At 38.8% G+C, this 15,715-nt stretch overlaps 1 long non-coding RNA gene across 3 annotated transcripts in view; it reads left to right on the forward strand.

Moving 5' to 3' along the window:
- The first annotated feature begins 5,064 nt into the window (after positions 1 to 5,064).
- The window catches only part of LOC125693816 (uncharacterized), an 87,247-nt gene continuing 76,596 nt past the window's right edge, over positions 5,065 to 15,715 (forward strand). For all 3 annotated transcript variants that reach the window (XR_007377264.1, XR_007377263.1, XR_007377262.1), the window contains exons 1-2: positions 5,065 to 5,164; positions 6,149 to 6,355. This is a non-coding gene — a long non-coding RNA (uncharacterized LOC125693816). The remainder of the gene's footprint in view (positions 5,165 to 6,148; positions 6,356 to 15,715) is intronic.

The raw sequence follows: 15,715 nt of genomic DNA on the forward strand, positions 1-15,715 counted from the left end.
TTTAAACCCTTTTCAAGGAAGATCACAGGAAAACTTTGCTATTCATGATGCTCAGTGATTTTTCTTTTTTTCCTTTGTAGGGATTGTAGACATCAGTAACAAGGTTTTCCCTCCTGCAGACACTATAGTCCTTTTAAAGATCTAAAAAATAAGCAAGGTTATTTTAACATTCAGCTAACTTGAGCTATAAAAACTTATTTGTGCTCGTATTTTTCTAAAAAGTTTTCTGAAAAAGTATCAATTAAAACCAAAGCATGTTAAAATTATCTGGAGAATTTTAGGCTGATATCTCTTCAGAGCTATGGTGATCTTTGTACTCATCCACGTATTAAGCATTAATGCATTCAGTCTAAGACTCCCGTATATGCTGTGGAGGTTTTGAGGGTAATGTCATTCCACTCTTCCTCACCTGTCCCTCTCCCTTAACTTGAAAGAGTCCTAGAAACACAATCTTCCTCCAAATACCTATGGAAACTTGTAGTCTAACCTCCCAGTGAAAGCCGGGCTATTTTCAACACTAGATGAAGGCAAATGTAGCTTTCTGTAGTTGGACCTCAAAGTCTCCAAAGATGTAGTTTCCACAACATCTCTGGATGAGCCCTGTAAGCAGGAGGTGGGTTTTCCTTCTATTTCTTTTGTGTTCCCAGCTCACTTGATGACTTGGATCTGATGCATGAGCAAAGAGCAAGGAATGGAAGCATGAGTTAGTATTAACTTCAAAATCTTACTGGGTCTTCATGTTAAGAAAATAGTAGATAACCTTTGCTGTGGAGCTAATCAAAAGCATTTACTGCTCAAGGCAGGATGAAAGCAGAATAAATAAGATTCAAATAAAATTGCACCTTATTATCTCTCTCCACCTATCCCTCAACAGTCATCCCTTTACTTGGAGCTTCAGCAGATATCCATGCCTTCTAACTTTAGATGTCAAATGTTGTTTAGTAGGAGTCTAAATTTTCTTATTTTGTTAAGAGAAAGAGGTGAGTTTCTGATTATAATACTGATTCTTGTCCCCTGCAAGCTCGATTTGTTTTTTGAGGAACTTAGGCATTTAAGTTTCAAGCTTATGATATTTGTCATCTCTGAACAACATGGACAAACCTTCAAAATCAAGTGTGTACCTTTGCGTCTTATTGGAAAAGCAAATTCATCTATTTGGCCCTGAAATGACTTGGACTTGAGTACTCTGGAAAGGATATATTAAGTCTACAGTTGTGCTAGGAGATGCATTTTCTTCTGTGTAAGCTGTGAAATTTAAAACATCACCAATGACCTCAGTTTCGATGGTAGAACTCTTTACTAAAACAGAAGCCTTTTTTTATTGTCTTGGCTGTAACTAACAAGTCATGAAACTAATAAGAGAAACAACAGAAAGCTACTGGTGACAAGTGTGAAATGAAGAGAACAGGAAGGGAGATTCTCTAATGTGCTGCAGGATATATTATAGTTAGGAAACTAGTGGAAACTCAATAAATGAGGAGCAGAGGATGAGAAATGAGATAGAATACTTGTAAGACAATTGGCAGTGCACTGTTGGATGCTGGAGAGCAAGAAATAGAACAAATTCACATGCTAGACTGCAGGAAAAATTGCCCACTTTAATTAACTCTCTCTCAAAACAACAACAACACATTCTTCCTCCCAACTGTCTATAGCTTGTGTGCCTACTACTTATGGGGTAGAATTCTAGTGGAATTTCTCATTGTTCATACCTGGTTTGTCCCTGGAAGTAGTCAGGTGAACTGGTTCACATGCATGTCCAGCCTGCAGGTGGGCACCTGCTCCAGTGGGAGAGCTGGACTATACGGAGTCTGTTATTTGCTAAGGAAGTGGCAATCACTGCTTACCTGGAGGACAATCTCCTTTAGAAAGTACTTAGTTACTTAAAATTTTGGGAGTGAGTTCTGACTTTCTTTTAATTGTTTTAAACTCATAAACAACTCCTCAAAAGAGCTCTGCCTGTAAGTCAAGCTGGCAAACATCAAGTAGAGGGATAAGCTGTCTGATAGTTACATATTTTTCATTTGTCACTTTCTCAGGCAACTGCCTGAAAGCTTAATGAATGCTTTGTTTTTCCACAGATAATTACGAAATGTTCAGGAGTTGGTAATTTGTTTTCTTATTTTTATTAGTGTTGAAGGGTAGTCCTTTTAAAACATGTTTGCCTAGTTGTGAACTGTAGCTCTTGTTTGTCAAATCTTATGACTGTTAATGACTTCTGAATTCTGAAACCAGATTAAATATTTAAAGCCATTTCTATGAAATACCACAGTAAACTTAAGAAACATAGTATGAAGGTTAGTAAGCCACATAACAATTGGTACCTCATGTGTTAATATCATCTCTTAAATAGCAATGTTTTTAGAATGTGATCTGTACTGTGATTATAGAAATATTGAAATATTTATGTTGTGGTGTTATATACTGTTCTTGAGACAATCAAGTTTGCATTGGATTCTACAGCAGAGTACAACTAATTTATTTAAAATATTCAGTAGACCATAAGCTGAATTATTTCAAGAGTAATTTGTTATCTTGTGAAATACATCTATGTACGGATGTGAAGTAGGACAGTGATTAGTGCTTCTGGAGTTACTTGAGAACTGGAGGGAAAACAGAATTTGTGCATGTTTTGGCCATGGAAAATCCATTTCCTTATACCTGATATCAATAGCTATATTAAGTAGTTTTATCTGTTAATTGTGACATAAGCCTGTTGGTGCAGCAAGAGTTGAAAGCCCTTTGCTGTAAGATTAATATTTTTAGCGGCCTGTTTGATAAGCTGAAGCCCATGTTCTGTGTTTTGATAACTTACTACTAGAAGAAATTACTTGACATTTTATTTGGAAAGCTATTCTCAAGGTTTAATTGTTTTGGAGAGATTGGCCAAGAAAAGCTGATAACGACATTGTACAATCTTTTCTATAAACAACAGAAAAAAAAATCTCTGTTCTCAGAGAACGGATCCTCTGTTCTCAAAATTAAAATTTTCAAATTCTTGTTAATGAAGCTCTTCAGCTTATTTGTGCTTATACTAGAACAGCATGGAAAAACTCTCCATAAAAATTGAAAGAATGGCATTTACTTGTACACTGTGCACAGTCTAAAAATGAATAACTGCTATTGCTGTGGAAAATTCCAAAGTCTTGTTAAGTTTTTGACAGTCACAACAATACTTTTTGTAAAATGCATTAAAGCATAGCTAGGAAAGCCATTAAACCTGCATGAAGCTGGTGCAATGACACTTTGGTCTATCTAGTACCCAAACAACACTGACCGAAATGCAAATAAGGAATATGGGAACTAAACCCCCAAGCTGTCAGTCAATCAGATTGCTGGTTGGGAGTAATTCACTAGTTTAACCAGACACAGGCATATAAATAAGAGATTTATACCTATGTCATCTGCACTGTACTGAACAAGATCTGGCTTGTTTCGCTCTTTAAGCATGTTATTAGTCAATACCGATGAGCTCGGCAACATGACTTTAAGTTGGAGCTTTTCTGTTTCCATCTGACCTATTCTAGTTTTATTAAACTGAGCTTAATTGCGTTTAGTTTCCCCTGACTCCTCGGTAATTTTCGCTGGGACTCCATGCTCAGTTAAATAATGAAAATAACAACAAAAAATGAACAAAGTGGGAGGGATGAAATATATATATATATATATATATATTGCTGGCAATTACCTTCAACAGTCAAAGAGCATATTCAAGCTCAAAACCTTCAGAGATCCACCAATTGAGTTAATATTCAGTTTGCATGTTTTCTCTACAAAGCTCTGTGTAACAGACAGCATTTCTTGAATAAAATCCAGTTACAGAAATGGTTTTCTTGTGAGAGCTTGAAGACTGTAGAATTAGTTCTTACACAGCTTCTGATTTTCAAATGTAGTGTAATTATTCCTAATTTTTGATGAATAAAAAGATACAGGAAATGCACAGAATACTGTGATTTTCAAGGCCAAAATGGATAAGCAAACCAACCAAACAAAACATACTTGCACTATCTGTCACGGAAGGCAGAACAATGTAGAAGAAATGTATGTTAATGGAGTTTCAGGATAGGTGTAAGGATTATTCAGACACCAAAGGACTTGATAACAGACTGACATAAACAGAAGCATCTGTCTTTCTGAAGTGCTGACTGATTAAGAAAATTACTGCATTTGTTTAACTAAGCTTTATTCTAACACTGTGTTAGTGGAGAGGATTAGAGGCTTTGTGTCTTTTTGAGTGAAAATTTTTAATTTCATCTTTCTTAAGAAAGGCGCTTAAACAAACGTTTTCATTTACATGTTGCACTTGAATATGATTGGAAGGACTGGAAGATGAAATGTGTAAGTCTGAAGACAAACTCCTGTTCTGCTGCTTCCACTGTGTTTGGGAGCAAATCAAATACAGGTGCTTGACAACTCTCCTGAAAGAGAATGAAGTCACCAGATCCTTGTAAGCTTTACATTGCCACAAAAAAAAAAAAAAAAAAAAATTATGTTTTTTAACTTTTTAGAAGCAAATGTAACACTGGAAGTTTTGAGAGGTTACGAGAACTGCAATTTTGTATGGACTGTTTTGGGTCTGAACTGAGCAACTGAGCAAAGTTCTGAGGGTAGAAGATACAGTCTATGCCTAAAATCTAGTTGCTGGGACTGTATTGTACACCAGTTTACAAAAGTTACATGTCACGTGCTACTTCATGGTCGTGAACCCAGCAGTTTACCAGTGCAGTTTACTTTGGAACACTTATTTTTGGGGAAATAGGTGGTTTGTTCACACACATTGCAGCACAGCATGCAGGAGAGAATTCTCCAGCTGCTGCTAACAGAGAGCAAACAGAAGAGGGGGTCCTGCAGAGAAATTGCTACCAGTGCTTCCAAAATCAAATACCTAGGGAAAACTCTTTGAGCCCTCTGACTAATATCATTTCATGTGTTTCTTGTGATTATGAGACAAGTGTAGTGGAAATGCTAAATCATGGCCTGGAGCAGTGATGGAGCACCTGGTGGGAAGGCAGGCCAACCCATGGGAACTCAGGTGCACGCAATGCAGCTGAGTGAGTAGAAGGACTGGAGCCAGGATCCACCCCTTACAGACCTCATTTAAGGGTTGGCAGGGCAGGTGAGGGTTTTTTGCTGGAGATCCGTGTCAACTTGAAGCCTTCCAAAGGTAAGCAGTTTTTTTCATTGATTTCTTTATTTGTTGCTTTTGGTCTTGTACTCATTTGCAGCAGCCGAAGACTTTGCTTCCTTGCTATTATCATCCCATTATAGTATTACAACAAGGTAGCAGGTTCTTTGTGACCATGTCTTCATCTATACAACAGCTGTGTCTGAATAGTTGCAGAACAGTGCAGAGTGGCATGTCAGTGGTGGAGTGCTAGAGCACTGGATTATAGCCAGAGGCTTGCATTTCAGGAGTGTCATCAAGATTGATTTTGCTTCTTTTCTGCTTGCACCTGAATGTTTCCCACAAACCGGTACAGTTCCTAAAGTGAGAAAGCTTTGTCTTCAAAGACTGGATTGAGCAAATTCGCTTGTCTTGAGAAATACCTTCACCTACATTTTACAGAGTTTTCAGATGGTGGCTTTCTTCTTCTTTATGATTTTTAAGTGAATAGATATTCATAGAGAAACAGTTTAAATTCCAACAAGTGCATCTCAAGAATAGAATATTCTTTTGTTCTTTTGGGGTTTTACTTGCAAGCAGATAAATTATAATACAATAGCAACTAAGCCTGAGGGGATCATTCTTAGGCCAGTGTTTAAGAGAAGCAGAATGTTGCTTTGTTCTGGAAGGCCATTACAGTTCTTAGCATTTCCTCTCGTTCATTGCTCTCCTTTTATAATTGCTATTTTGATTTGACAACGGTATTTTCTGTGGATCAGTTTAACAGGCAAGAAGATCCAACTCATTACTGTCACCTCCTTAGCTGTTTAATGAACCAGTCCTTTCTTCCCGTAAATATAATGGATTATTCTGCAACAAAGTGAAGCACATCCACAAAGAGCGGTAGATAGAACAATTACTGATAATTTCATCAAAGAAACTTTTCAGCTCACTTTGTCAGCCTAGTGACTAAAATTAGATACATTCATTAGTTGATTTTAGAGATGTATTACTCATTAAGCTTTTATGTGTGTGCCTTAATAGGTATCAGATTCCCTAAAGAAAAACACACGTTTCAGGACAAGGCTTATTCTAGGGCGAGGAGCAATACTCAACCTTCCTGGTCCTGAAGGAGTTCCAGAGGACAAGAAATTTCTTGGTTGCAACCAAATGTCCAGTTCCTTTAAGGGACCTGGAGTTTATTGAAATCAGGAAGGAGCTATTTTTTTCTTTCTGGACAACCCACATGAGGTAAGAATCATTTTTTGCCTAACTTCATGAGCTGGGTAAAATATCAGAGGTTCTGGATCCCGCATATAGAGCACAGCCGAGGACTTCTTTTCTTGCTTGTCCTGGCTTTTTAAAATAATTATTTATTTATATGGTTGATTGAGGCTAGAATGTACTGTTGCCTTAACTTTTCATTGCCTAAAATTCTGTTTTCCATTTGGGCAAAAAGTTTACAGTTTGGATCATAGATGGAAAGCTGTTATTACACCTCGAAGTGAAATTCAGTGAAGCACACCATTAGAAACAGTCTCAGGAATGACTTAAAAGAAAGAAGTGAGGGACAAATTCTGTCAACAGTAACTGCTGCAAATGCATCAGTGAATGTTACATATATATTTTTTAAAGAGACTTACTTTGAAAAAGTGAAGGCGGGAGGGGAATGACTTCTGTATTTTTCGTACTACATTTCTGACATCTCTCTTTATGAATGTGGGATATACCATGTATATAACTGTATATACTTAAGTGTTAGTGAGTTCATGTATGCATTTGGTACACGCGCACTTTACTTATCTTGCTGTTTCTGGATGGCAGGATTCATCTGAAAGTTTGAGTGTGAGCATGAACGTTCTCAGAGCAGCCTTCTCTGAGGTACTTTCCACATTTCCAGTTCCAGCAATTATTTCATTTTTATGTAAATTAATTTTAAATAATTTTCTGTTTTTTAAAGTAGCAATAGGTTTTATAAGCCTGATTTCCTGGGAGGTTGACCCCTGGCTTTGTACTTTTCACTGTCTGGAACTCTGAAAGCGTAGGAGTGTCTCCTACCCAAGCTATACGGCACTGAGTGTTGTCTTGGTTGTTGTAAAAACAGAGTAGAATATAAATTCCCAGTTAACAACTAAGAAATATGTAAGAAAAAAATCTTCGTATAGGTTCTTCCATAGCTTTACAGCATTTGGAAAAAAATAGTCTACCCACTTAGCTGGCTATCTTGATTTATAGTAATATTGATGATTGTTCCACACTGTGTTCTACCTGTGGTTAGAAGCTCTTGCTCTGTTTCAATTATAATTTAATAACCGGTTTGGTTGGCAATGGACTAAGAACTACTGTTTTCTGATAGTACGTTGTTGTCTGTGGGGCACTGTGGTGTTGTTCTACATTTGCATACTGTGGCCCAGCTTAAGTGAATGCAGGATTTAGCTAATTATTCCAAGGGTAAAAATCTAATTTTACTTTATCCAGTGTACCGTAATTTAGAATTGACTACATGGGAGTTGGGTCTGTATGATTATAGAATAAACTGAAGCAAGAACACTTAGTACGTCTATATATGTGTGTGTATGCATTTAATATATTACATGTATACATGTGTATATACATATCCTTCACGTACATGTATTAAAAAAGGTATTATACTATTATCATGGCAATCCTACATCTTGTATGTCTTCCACTTTTAATATCGTCCTCAAAATTGACCTTCCACCTTTACTACCTGCTGATTGGTTGGATCTTTACTTGCAGAAGTCTTGCATCCTTTCTGGAACTCTTAAATATCTCCACTCAAAGTTACACCAAGCACTGCACAGGGTATACGGTTATGAAGATTGGTTGGAGAGCAGAACTGCGGGGTGTTCTCTCATGCTAGCAAACTTCTAATGACTATCCGTAGTTACAAAGATGATCTTCTTTTATGTCTCCTCATTTTCTTTATGTGAGCCATTACTGCTATCTTCGTATCTCAGCCTTTTTCCACCTTTTGAAAAGGCCTCTTTAATTTTTCTGTTCTTCTTCCTTAATCTTATGTGTCATTCTGTACCTGAGCACTTCTGGCAATTCCTGCGCAAGCTTTCCCTGCCTGCAGAGTGTCTGTTTTGGCTCATCCTACTTCCACAGTGCAGCTGGGCATGCTAGATTGAATTTCTTTGCTTCATACTTGCCAGCTGCCAGACTTTAATCTCTTTCTAAAACTAAGAATTATCAAACTCAACTTTTTCTCTCATTACCGTAACAGAGGCCCATATGGCAGATTTACATAGGAAGACAAAACAAAGCAATTCTGCAATTATCCCCAAAGCAAAGGCTTCTATGTTGAATCAGCCGGTCCCGCTGTACAGATTTGGTGAAGCAGTCTCATGTGTTTTTCTGACAAAGTGGTTGACTAAGCTGGGCACTGACTGAGAGCGCTCAATTTTAATCTGATTTTCACCACTGACTGTCATTGTGTCCTAGGGACAGTTTTCTTTCAGCTTGGGCTTCAGAGCCTGCAGAATGAAGACTGCCTTTCCAAGTCTTGCTGGCTTTTGTGCAGCTGTACTGCTGCAATAGGCTCTAAATCATAGGCATTACTGCATCTGAAACTTGAATCTGTCACTGGCATCATATTCATAATCTAGAAACGCTTTCTTTATTTTTGCTTCCACGTATTAGAGGACCTCAGAAATGTTTTCAGTTAAGCTTCTTAATTCTCATAGACTCATTTTTACAGCGAAATGCTAAGGGGCAAGAAAGCCTTCAAACTGCAGTTACTATGACTTGATCCTGTCCTTTAGAAGGGCATCATATTCTTGGTTTGAGGTAAGGCTGCAGGAAGCCAGCAGGTTCTTCTGAGTCTGAATAATGAGAGCTGACAGACACTGTTAGAAATGGATATGTTGTTACTCTAGGCTGAGTTGAGGTAGCAAAGGTGACATGAGTATAGAATGGTTGAATTCCAATTCAGATTTTAGGGAAATATGTTAATTATAGAACCGTATGACTCTGTCACTTCTGCTTCTTTAACTGTACTCACAACTTGTTCTGAGGATGGCCTCTGTGCCAGAGGGAGGCCATAAGACATAACTGATTCAACACTTAGTATTACCTTAATGTCCAAAAGAGTGCTTCTGACCAACTGCTCTAGATAGATTATTCAATACTTTGATGTGATTGGTTAGCATAAGGAGTATGATTTTCCCAAGGGTATGTTTTGGTGTCACTGTGAATCAGAGCTTGACAAGAATCATACAGATGTTGCTAATGGAAGAGCTAGTAGAAAAAGATGTCATAGTGCAGTGTGTATTATATCATTTATATCAAACATTTGTGAACAGATAGGTAAAAAATTGAGTGAACTGAAAGTGAAATACAGCAACAGATTGTCACTTCTCTTCAAATACTTTGTTTTCCTTCTTACTTTACTATGTCAAATGTCTTTTTGCTATTTCATCATTGAATTATATGCAAGTATTTCCCTTTCAGAGCCAGGAGTACAGGCCATTGATCCTTCAGCAAGGTTGTTTCCCAGTCTTTCAAGTCTGATTGCAGATTTGTTACTTCTGTTGATAATACGCAGCCCATAATAAGCAAGGTATTGACCGTTGTGACTCTGGAGGGTGAGGGGCTCAACCAGGCTGCTGCTTCCCTTTGTGCTTCTACTTTGTATTTTCACCTTGGAAGCCACACTCAGTGGCTCAGTGCTCAGCTGCTCATTTAAGGTAAATAATGGGAAACAGAGTAACTGTAAATGACTGGGTAGGACTGGTGTTGAAATTGTGAGGTGATTTATATGGCTGTTATCCATCTCAGCGAGCTTCCATTGCTTCAGCAGTCAGTTGGATCCCCAAATGACTTGAATGGGGGTATGTGTTACATTAGTGGCAGAGTAGCTGTGTACCTGCTGTGAAATCATTTCCAGCCCTTGTTTCCCTCAGTCAGGCCACCCCATGGTTGCTCTAGCAGTTTTGCAATGCATGGTGACCTGTGCCAGAGCTGCTGAAGTCATGCCATGCTACATCAAAGCTAGAAACAACAGCTTGAGAACGGATACCTTGTCCTGTAAGATTAGTGTTATTAACAAAACATAGGGAGGAAAGAGAGAGTATCGGGCTGTGAAGCTTCTATCTCTGTTGTGTTGTTCAAGAGATAACAACGAAGGGCTGGCCAGAATATCCCAATGTGCTGTGACATTTCAGGGAAAGCAGGCTGTGGCTGCAGAACACACAAGATGCTGGCAGACAGAGCTCTGGAACTATAGTGGGCTTTGTATGAACTTCTCAGGTGTGTTCAGACTACATGCTTGTTCAGCCTGAGGCACTGCCTCTGTGCTTTGTTCCTGAGCAGCAGTGCAGTTTTGCACATCACTCCCTGCTTGTCTTCAAGTTCCCTCCTACTAGTTTGGTTCAAAGAGATTTTGGTACATGTTCACTTTCATTTGGAGAAACAAGCTTAAGAGGCTACTACCCAGGTGTGGACCACGTACTTTCATGTTGTCACTGGGCCAAATTGTCCCGAATCAGTGAGTGTAATAAGGGAATAGCATCAGTATGGTATGGTTCATTGGTAGGATGCTCTGGGGCAGTCAACAGTTCCTACAATGTCCTGTTCAGCTGCTTGTGCTAAATTCAGAATGAAACTTCTTATTTACTGTTGACAGCAAGCTCTCAGTTATTTCTACTATTCTGCTTCTTTTTCCTCACCTGCTCTGATTTAGTGTACTTTGTCTCTTTAATTCTGAGACAGTAATTTATTGATATTTTTTTTTTTTTCCTTGCTGAAGGGGAAAAAAAAGAGAAAGCAGGTTATGAAGGATTTTTAGAAATTTTCATATACTTTAACTGATTTTGATGCTTGTGGGGTCTTTTTGGTTGTGCTCTTAAGGGTAAAATTAAAAAATACTGTGTATTAACAGTGTCACACTGCTTCACCTCAGTGCAGATTGACCTTCAGTTTACGTGAAGCAGCAGGCACTGTGTCCTTGCTTGCAAGCCACATGAGTTTTATATGAACTGTGCTGTGAGCTCACTAGCTAATAGAAATAGGTATATAAAAATAGACAGAGAAGTCAGAAAGGAGAAGAACCTTCAGATTAGCAGTGCTATTTGACATTGTGTATCCTTCCTCCCCAAATTGTCCTTGATCCGTACTCACATAGTGGGATGTGTAATCTCTATTTCTAGTCTCTAGTCATATGGTCCTTTTTCAGGAGTCCTTGGTGTATATCCATATCCTTGTATCTCTATTATTCTATGGAATGTTGGGTAGAATTCTCTACTGTAGGAGCTCAGGAGGGACACACAACCTGGTGGTGCATGGGGAACAGCAGCCCCATGCGGATCATGGCCTCTTCTCTCGTGTCATTAGTGATAGGACCGGAGGGAATGGCTTCAAGCTGCGGCAGGGGAGATTCAGGCCGGACATTAGGAAGTATTACTTTTCAAAAAGGGTGGTCAGGCACTGGAATGGACTGCCCAGGGAGGTGGTGGAGTCACCAACCTTGGGGGCGTTCAAGGAAAGGCTGGATGTTGTGTTGAGGGACATGGTTTAGTGGGAGCTACTGGGAATAGGTGAACGGTTGGACTGGATGATCTTGAAGGTCTTTTCCAACCTTGATGATTCTATGATTTCCAAGTTCATTGCAGGGCTGTTGTCTCTCCCCCAGCAGTCTTGGAACACTTACCAGCTGCAGCCCACAGAGGCCATCCATGTCACTACTCTGTCTTTTCAGCAAGGTCTGAAATTGCTTGTTACTTGCTTTAGAGACTGCATATGGGGAACATGAAAGCTGAAGAAGGAATTACACAGCAAATTTTAGGCATCTAGGGAATTAAGCAAGGTAGAGCAGGCATTGTTACAGTTTGGGAGGGCTTTGCAACTTGTGACTCAGCCTATTCTGTCAAAGAAAATTGCATGTGGCTCTTGACTACTGTTGCTAGTGTGTTTTGGGAGAGGTCATCTCCAAACCACGCATACTTTGAGACAAAAGGGATCGTGATGATGAATTAATGTAGGAGCAGATGTGCAGGAGATAGATAATACTCATACACAGAGCATGCCCCTGAGTAACTGCTTGTGCTTAGCAATGTTTATTGCCAGGATTACACTTAGCATCTTGTTTGGCTAAGTTGTGACCAGAGTATGTAGGAAGAAGTCTCCATAGTTCCCAAGTTTTGTAACACTTTCTAGTAAGGAATTTGACATGGGAATATTGCAACGGTAGCACAGGTAGGGTTCAGAACAGTGCCTGAAATTACTTCTGTTGCGTATAACCCTTCATCAATCCATTTAAGTGGTTGGACTTGTGGGATAGATGTGTTTGCTGACTTCATGACTAACAGCCAGTGTTCAGGCAGTGATAAACCTTGAACTGGTTGCTCCTTCACCATTCAAAAACCTTCTGGCAGATAACAACAAAATGGCATCAGATGCCAAACAAGAACAGGCATCTGTCTGATAAGCTGAGGGATACACAGTGCACGTGCAAGATCTAATTGCAGTTTGCATCTTTCTCTAGGAGGGTGCAGTAATCTGCCTACTGCTCCTGAATATCAAGCACAACAAGACAGAAAGACTTTTCATGTGCATGTGTTCAGCTAAAGGCTTTTCCTCCTTTCCCGAGTAAACTTTCATGCAGTGCATTAAGGGCATCTGGAGATGAGTGGGAGTATCTATTGTTAGGAGAGAAACATCATGTTAACCCAAACTACTGTACTTTGAGTGTAATACCAGCCTAGATTTCTTAATTGACTTGTATGTCATCAAGCTCATGGAGAAGTTGCCTCTGATGCAATGAAAAAGAGGGATGAAATAATTCTCCACACCAAAACAAAACAGAAAAAGCCATGAAAAATCAGCACTGTAGCACTAAGGAGTCTGTGAAATCAAATGAAGATATGGAGCTTCCCACTGTTATGCCTAGAATGAAAACTTCAGCAGAAGCTAAGTTATCTTCTACAGAGCTGGTCAGGGATCTTCCATGAGGCAGTACTTAACTAAAATACTGCTTGGGCTTATAGCATAGAAGGGCTATCATGCTCTTAATAGAACAATCTTTCCTTACTATTCTGTGATAAGAAACCTCTGCTTAATGTGTATGTTTTGAGAAGAGTTAGTGATGTCTTTAGATTAAAAAAATAAATATTTTGCCTTTAATATAAAGAAAGATGAACTACAGCTCTTCAGGTAAATTGAATTTGGGAGCATGTACCTGAGTATAGAAGATAACATAGTAGAACAGACAGTATGCTAATAGATATAGAAGTGAAAGTAAAATAAATATAGAAAAAGATGTATGGAAGAGTGTGAAATATTTTTATGCAAGTTTTTCATATTTCTAGGGAGAAAAATTATGTCTTGGTTGCGAGATTCGTGTCCTTGAACCTGGAAAATTTTTCTGCTTATATGTATTTTGTGGTAACTGCTATTTTAAGTGCTGCGTTATAATGTGTAAATAAACATGGAGCTATAAATGCCACATGCATATCTGTTTATTGGCTCATCATCTGATTTGAAATAGAAACTATCTTGTGAGCTTTTTGGTTGGATGATTGGTTGATTTTTTTGGTTCATTCTCAATAAGAAAAACTCATACCTGGTTTCAAAACAGGTGTTGTTTGTAATTGCTTTCACACAAATGTTTCACTTTTGAATAAATTTAATTGTCATTTACAGATCATGCCTTAACTTTCTGACTTTCTGACAAGTCTCCAGGCCTTGCTTTAGGGCTTCTGGGAAATCAGTTTGTGCCCCTTTGCTCTGTTTTGGCTTGTTCTATAATTTTTATGCCTTTTGAGTAGCTTAGAGCTTTTCTTTTTTTTCCATCTTGTTCCATCTTGGAGTGCCAGCTTATAACTTACCTTTTGGGAGAAGCCACCCTTTGTCCAGTGCCGATCAAATGGTAGTACATCTTAAGACTTTGCAGGACAGAAAGTAGCTGGGAGCTCAGCCAAAGCACTGTCTTCATCAAGCTATCAAGTAGTTAAAAACTGTGTCTTTGCAACAGCCTTTTCAGAGAAATTACCAACAACGATCAGTGATGAATCTTTCTTTCTACATGGACATTGTAGACCTCTCATAAGACTGTCCACTGACTCCTGATGTGATAATATTTACTCTGCAATGCAGTTAAGGCATCAGCTGAAGAACTTGGCCTATTTCAAAAGCTGAAATGGTCTGTTCCACCTGTTCATTCAGAAGAGAGGCTATAACAGTCTCATTAAAGGATCTAGTGTGAGATGGTATTACACTCCCCTAGCTTGTGGAACTATGATTGCTCAAGGCCACTGGAGTTGTTCTTAAGCTGTTTTTTAATTAGATCAAAGCAAATCTAAAAGCAAATCTATTTCTGCTATGCTGAAATTTCCCAAAGTAAGTCTCAGAATGCAACAGCCAGGATGGCCCCCTGCCTTGTGATGCTTAGACTGCGCTGTGCCTGCTGTCAGGCTTTGGCTTCTACACACTGCTCTGCATGCTGTTTTCCAGTGATATTTTGCTGGATTTGACCTGGCTTCCCCCCTCTCCCCAACCCTTTTTTTTTTTCTCATCCTCTTTCATCATAGTCTTTCAAGGACATCTGACCTTTCACTTGGCTCAGCCACTCTGGTTTTACGTATTAATTGCCCTACTTGGAAGCCTCAAACTGAACCTGGCGCACTGTCTGCCTTTAAAGAGGAAGGTGTGATATTTCCACAGGTTTCTTCTAAGTTTAATTTTTCTTCTCTCTGTCAGGTATGATTTATTGACTGGTCAAGAGGCTATTTTAAGCACACAGAGTACAAATAATTTATGTTAATACTAGAGGTTATTTTCACTGCTGTTGAGGTCACAGACACAACCAGAAGAAAAAGCAGAGTATGGTTACAACTAGGGCTTTTGTGCGTTTGGTTCAGAGTATGGGATATAATGACTCAAAGGAGATGAACAAAGGGTTAGATGCAAAACCAAGATTTCCCAGACAGCAGAATATAGATGTGCAATTAGGCTATGTACCAATCAAGTTGTTTCCTACGCCTTGCAAAACGTCATACTCATTAGAACAAATACACAGAATTAAGAGCAATACTAAGGAGGCCTGTGCTTTATGTGCTGTCTTCACATCTGCAGTGCTCAAGCTCTCTACAGGGAAAATAATCTGTGAGCTAAAGGAAAAAAAATACGTACAATTGCCTGTACACAAATTTATTAATTAAATGGGAAAAGACACCATATCTGTCTTTAAATAGAAATTGAACATAATTTATGTGACCTCAAAAGCAAGGAGGCTTGCTGAGAGGAAGTGCCCTGAAATGGAATTCAACTCAGAAGAAAATACTTTGAGCTGGAGAGTTGTCAGCGTGATCTACAAGGGCTGCTCTGAAAATAATACTTTTTATTATCTTACGTAGACCCACAACATCAGAGGTAGATGTTAGTGGTATTGCAGTAGAAGTTAAATCTTCCTGACAATATTCCCTTTTGTTTTGTTACTGTATAACAGATGGCAGCGGAGGGGCAGTCTAACAGAATCATGTCTGACGTGGAAGTGCATATGAAGCAAAGGTGTGGAATTGAGTTTGTCCATGCAGAAAAAGTGACCTATTGGCAGTCATCAATGTTTGCTGAACATTTATGGAAAAGTAG

The sequence above is a fragment of the Lagopus muta genome, chromosome 5, assembly GCF_023343835.1.
Source record: "Lagopus muta isolate bLagMut1 chromosome 5, bLagMut1 primary, whole genome shotgun sequence".
Lineage (NCBI taxonomy): Eukaryota > Metazoa > Chordata > Aves > Galliformes > Phasianidae > Lagopus > Lagopus muta.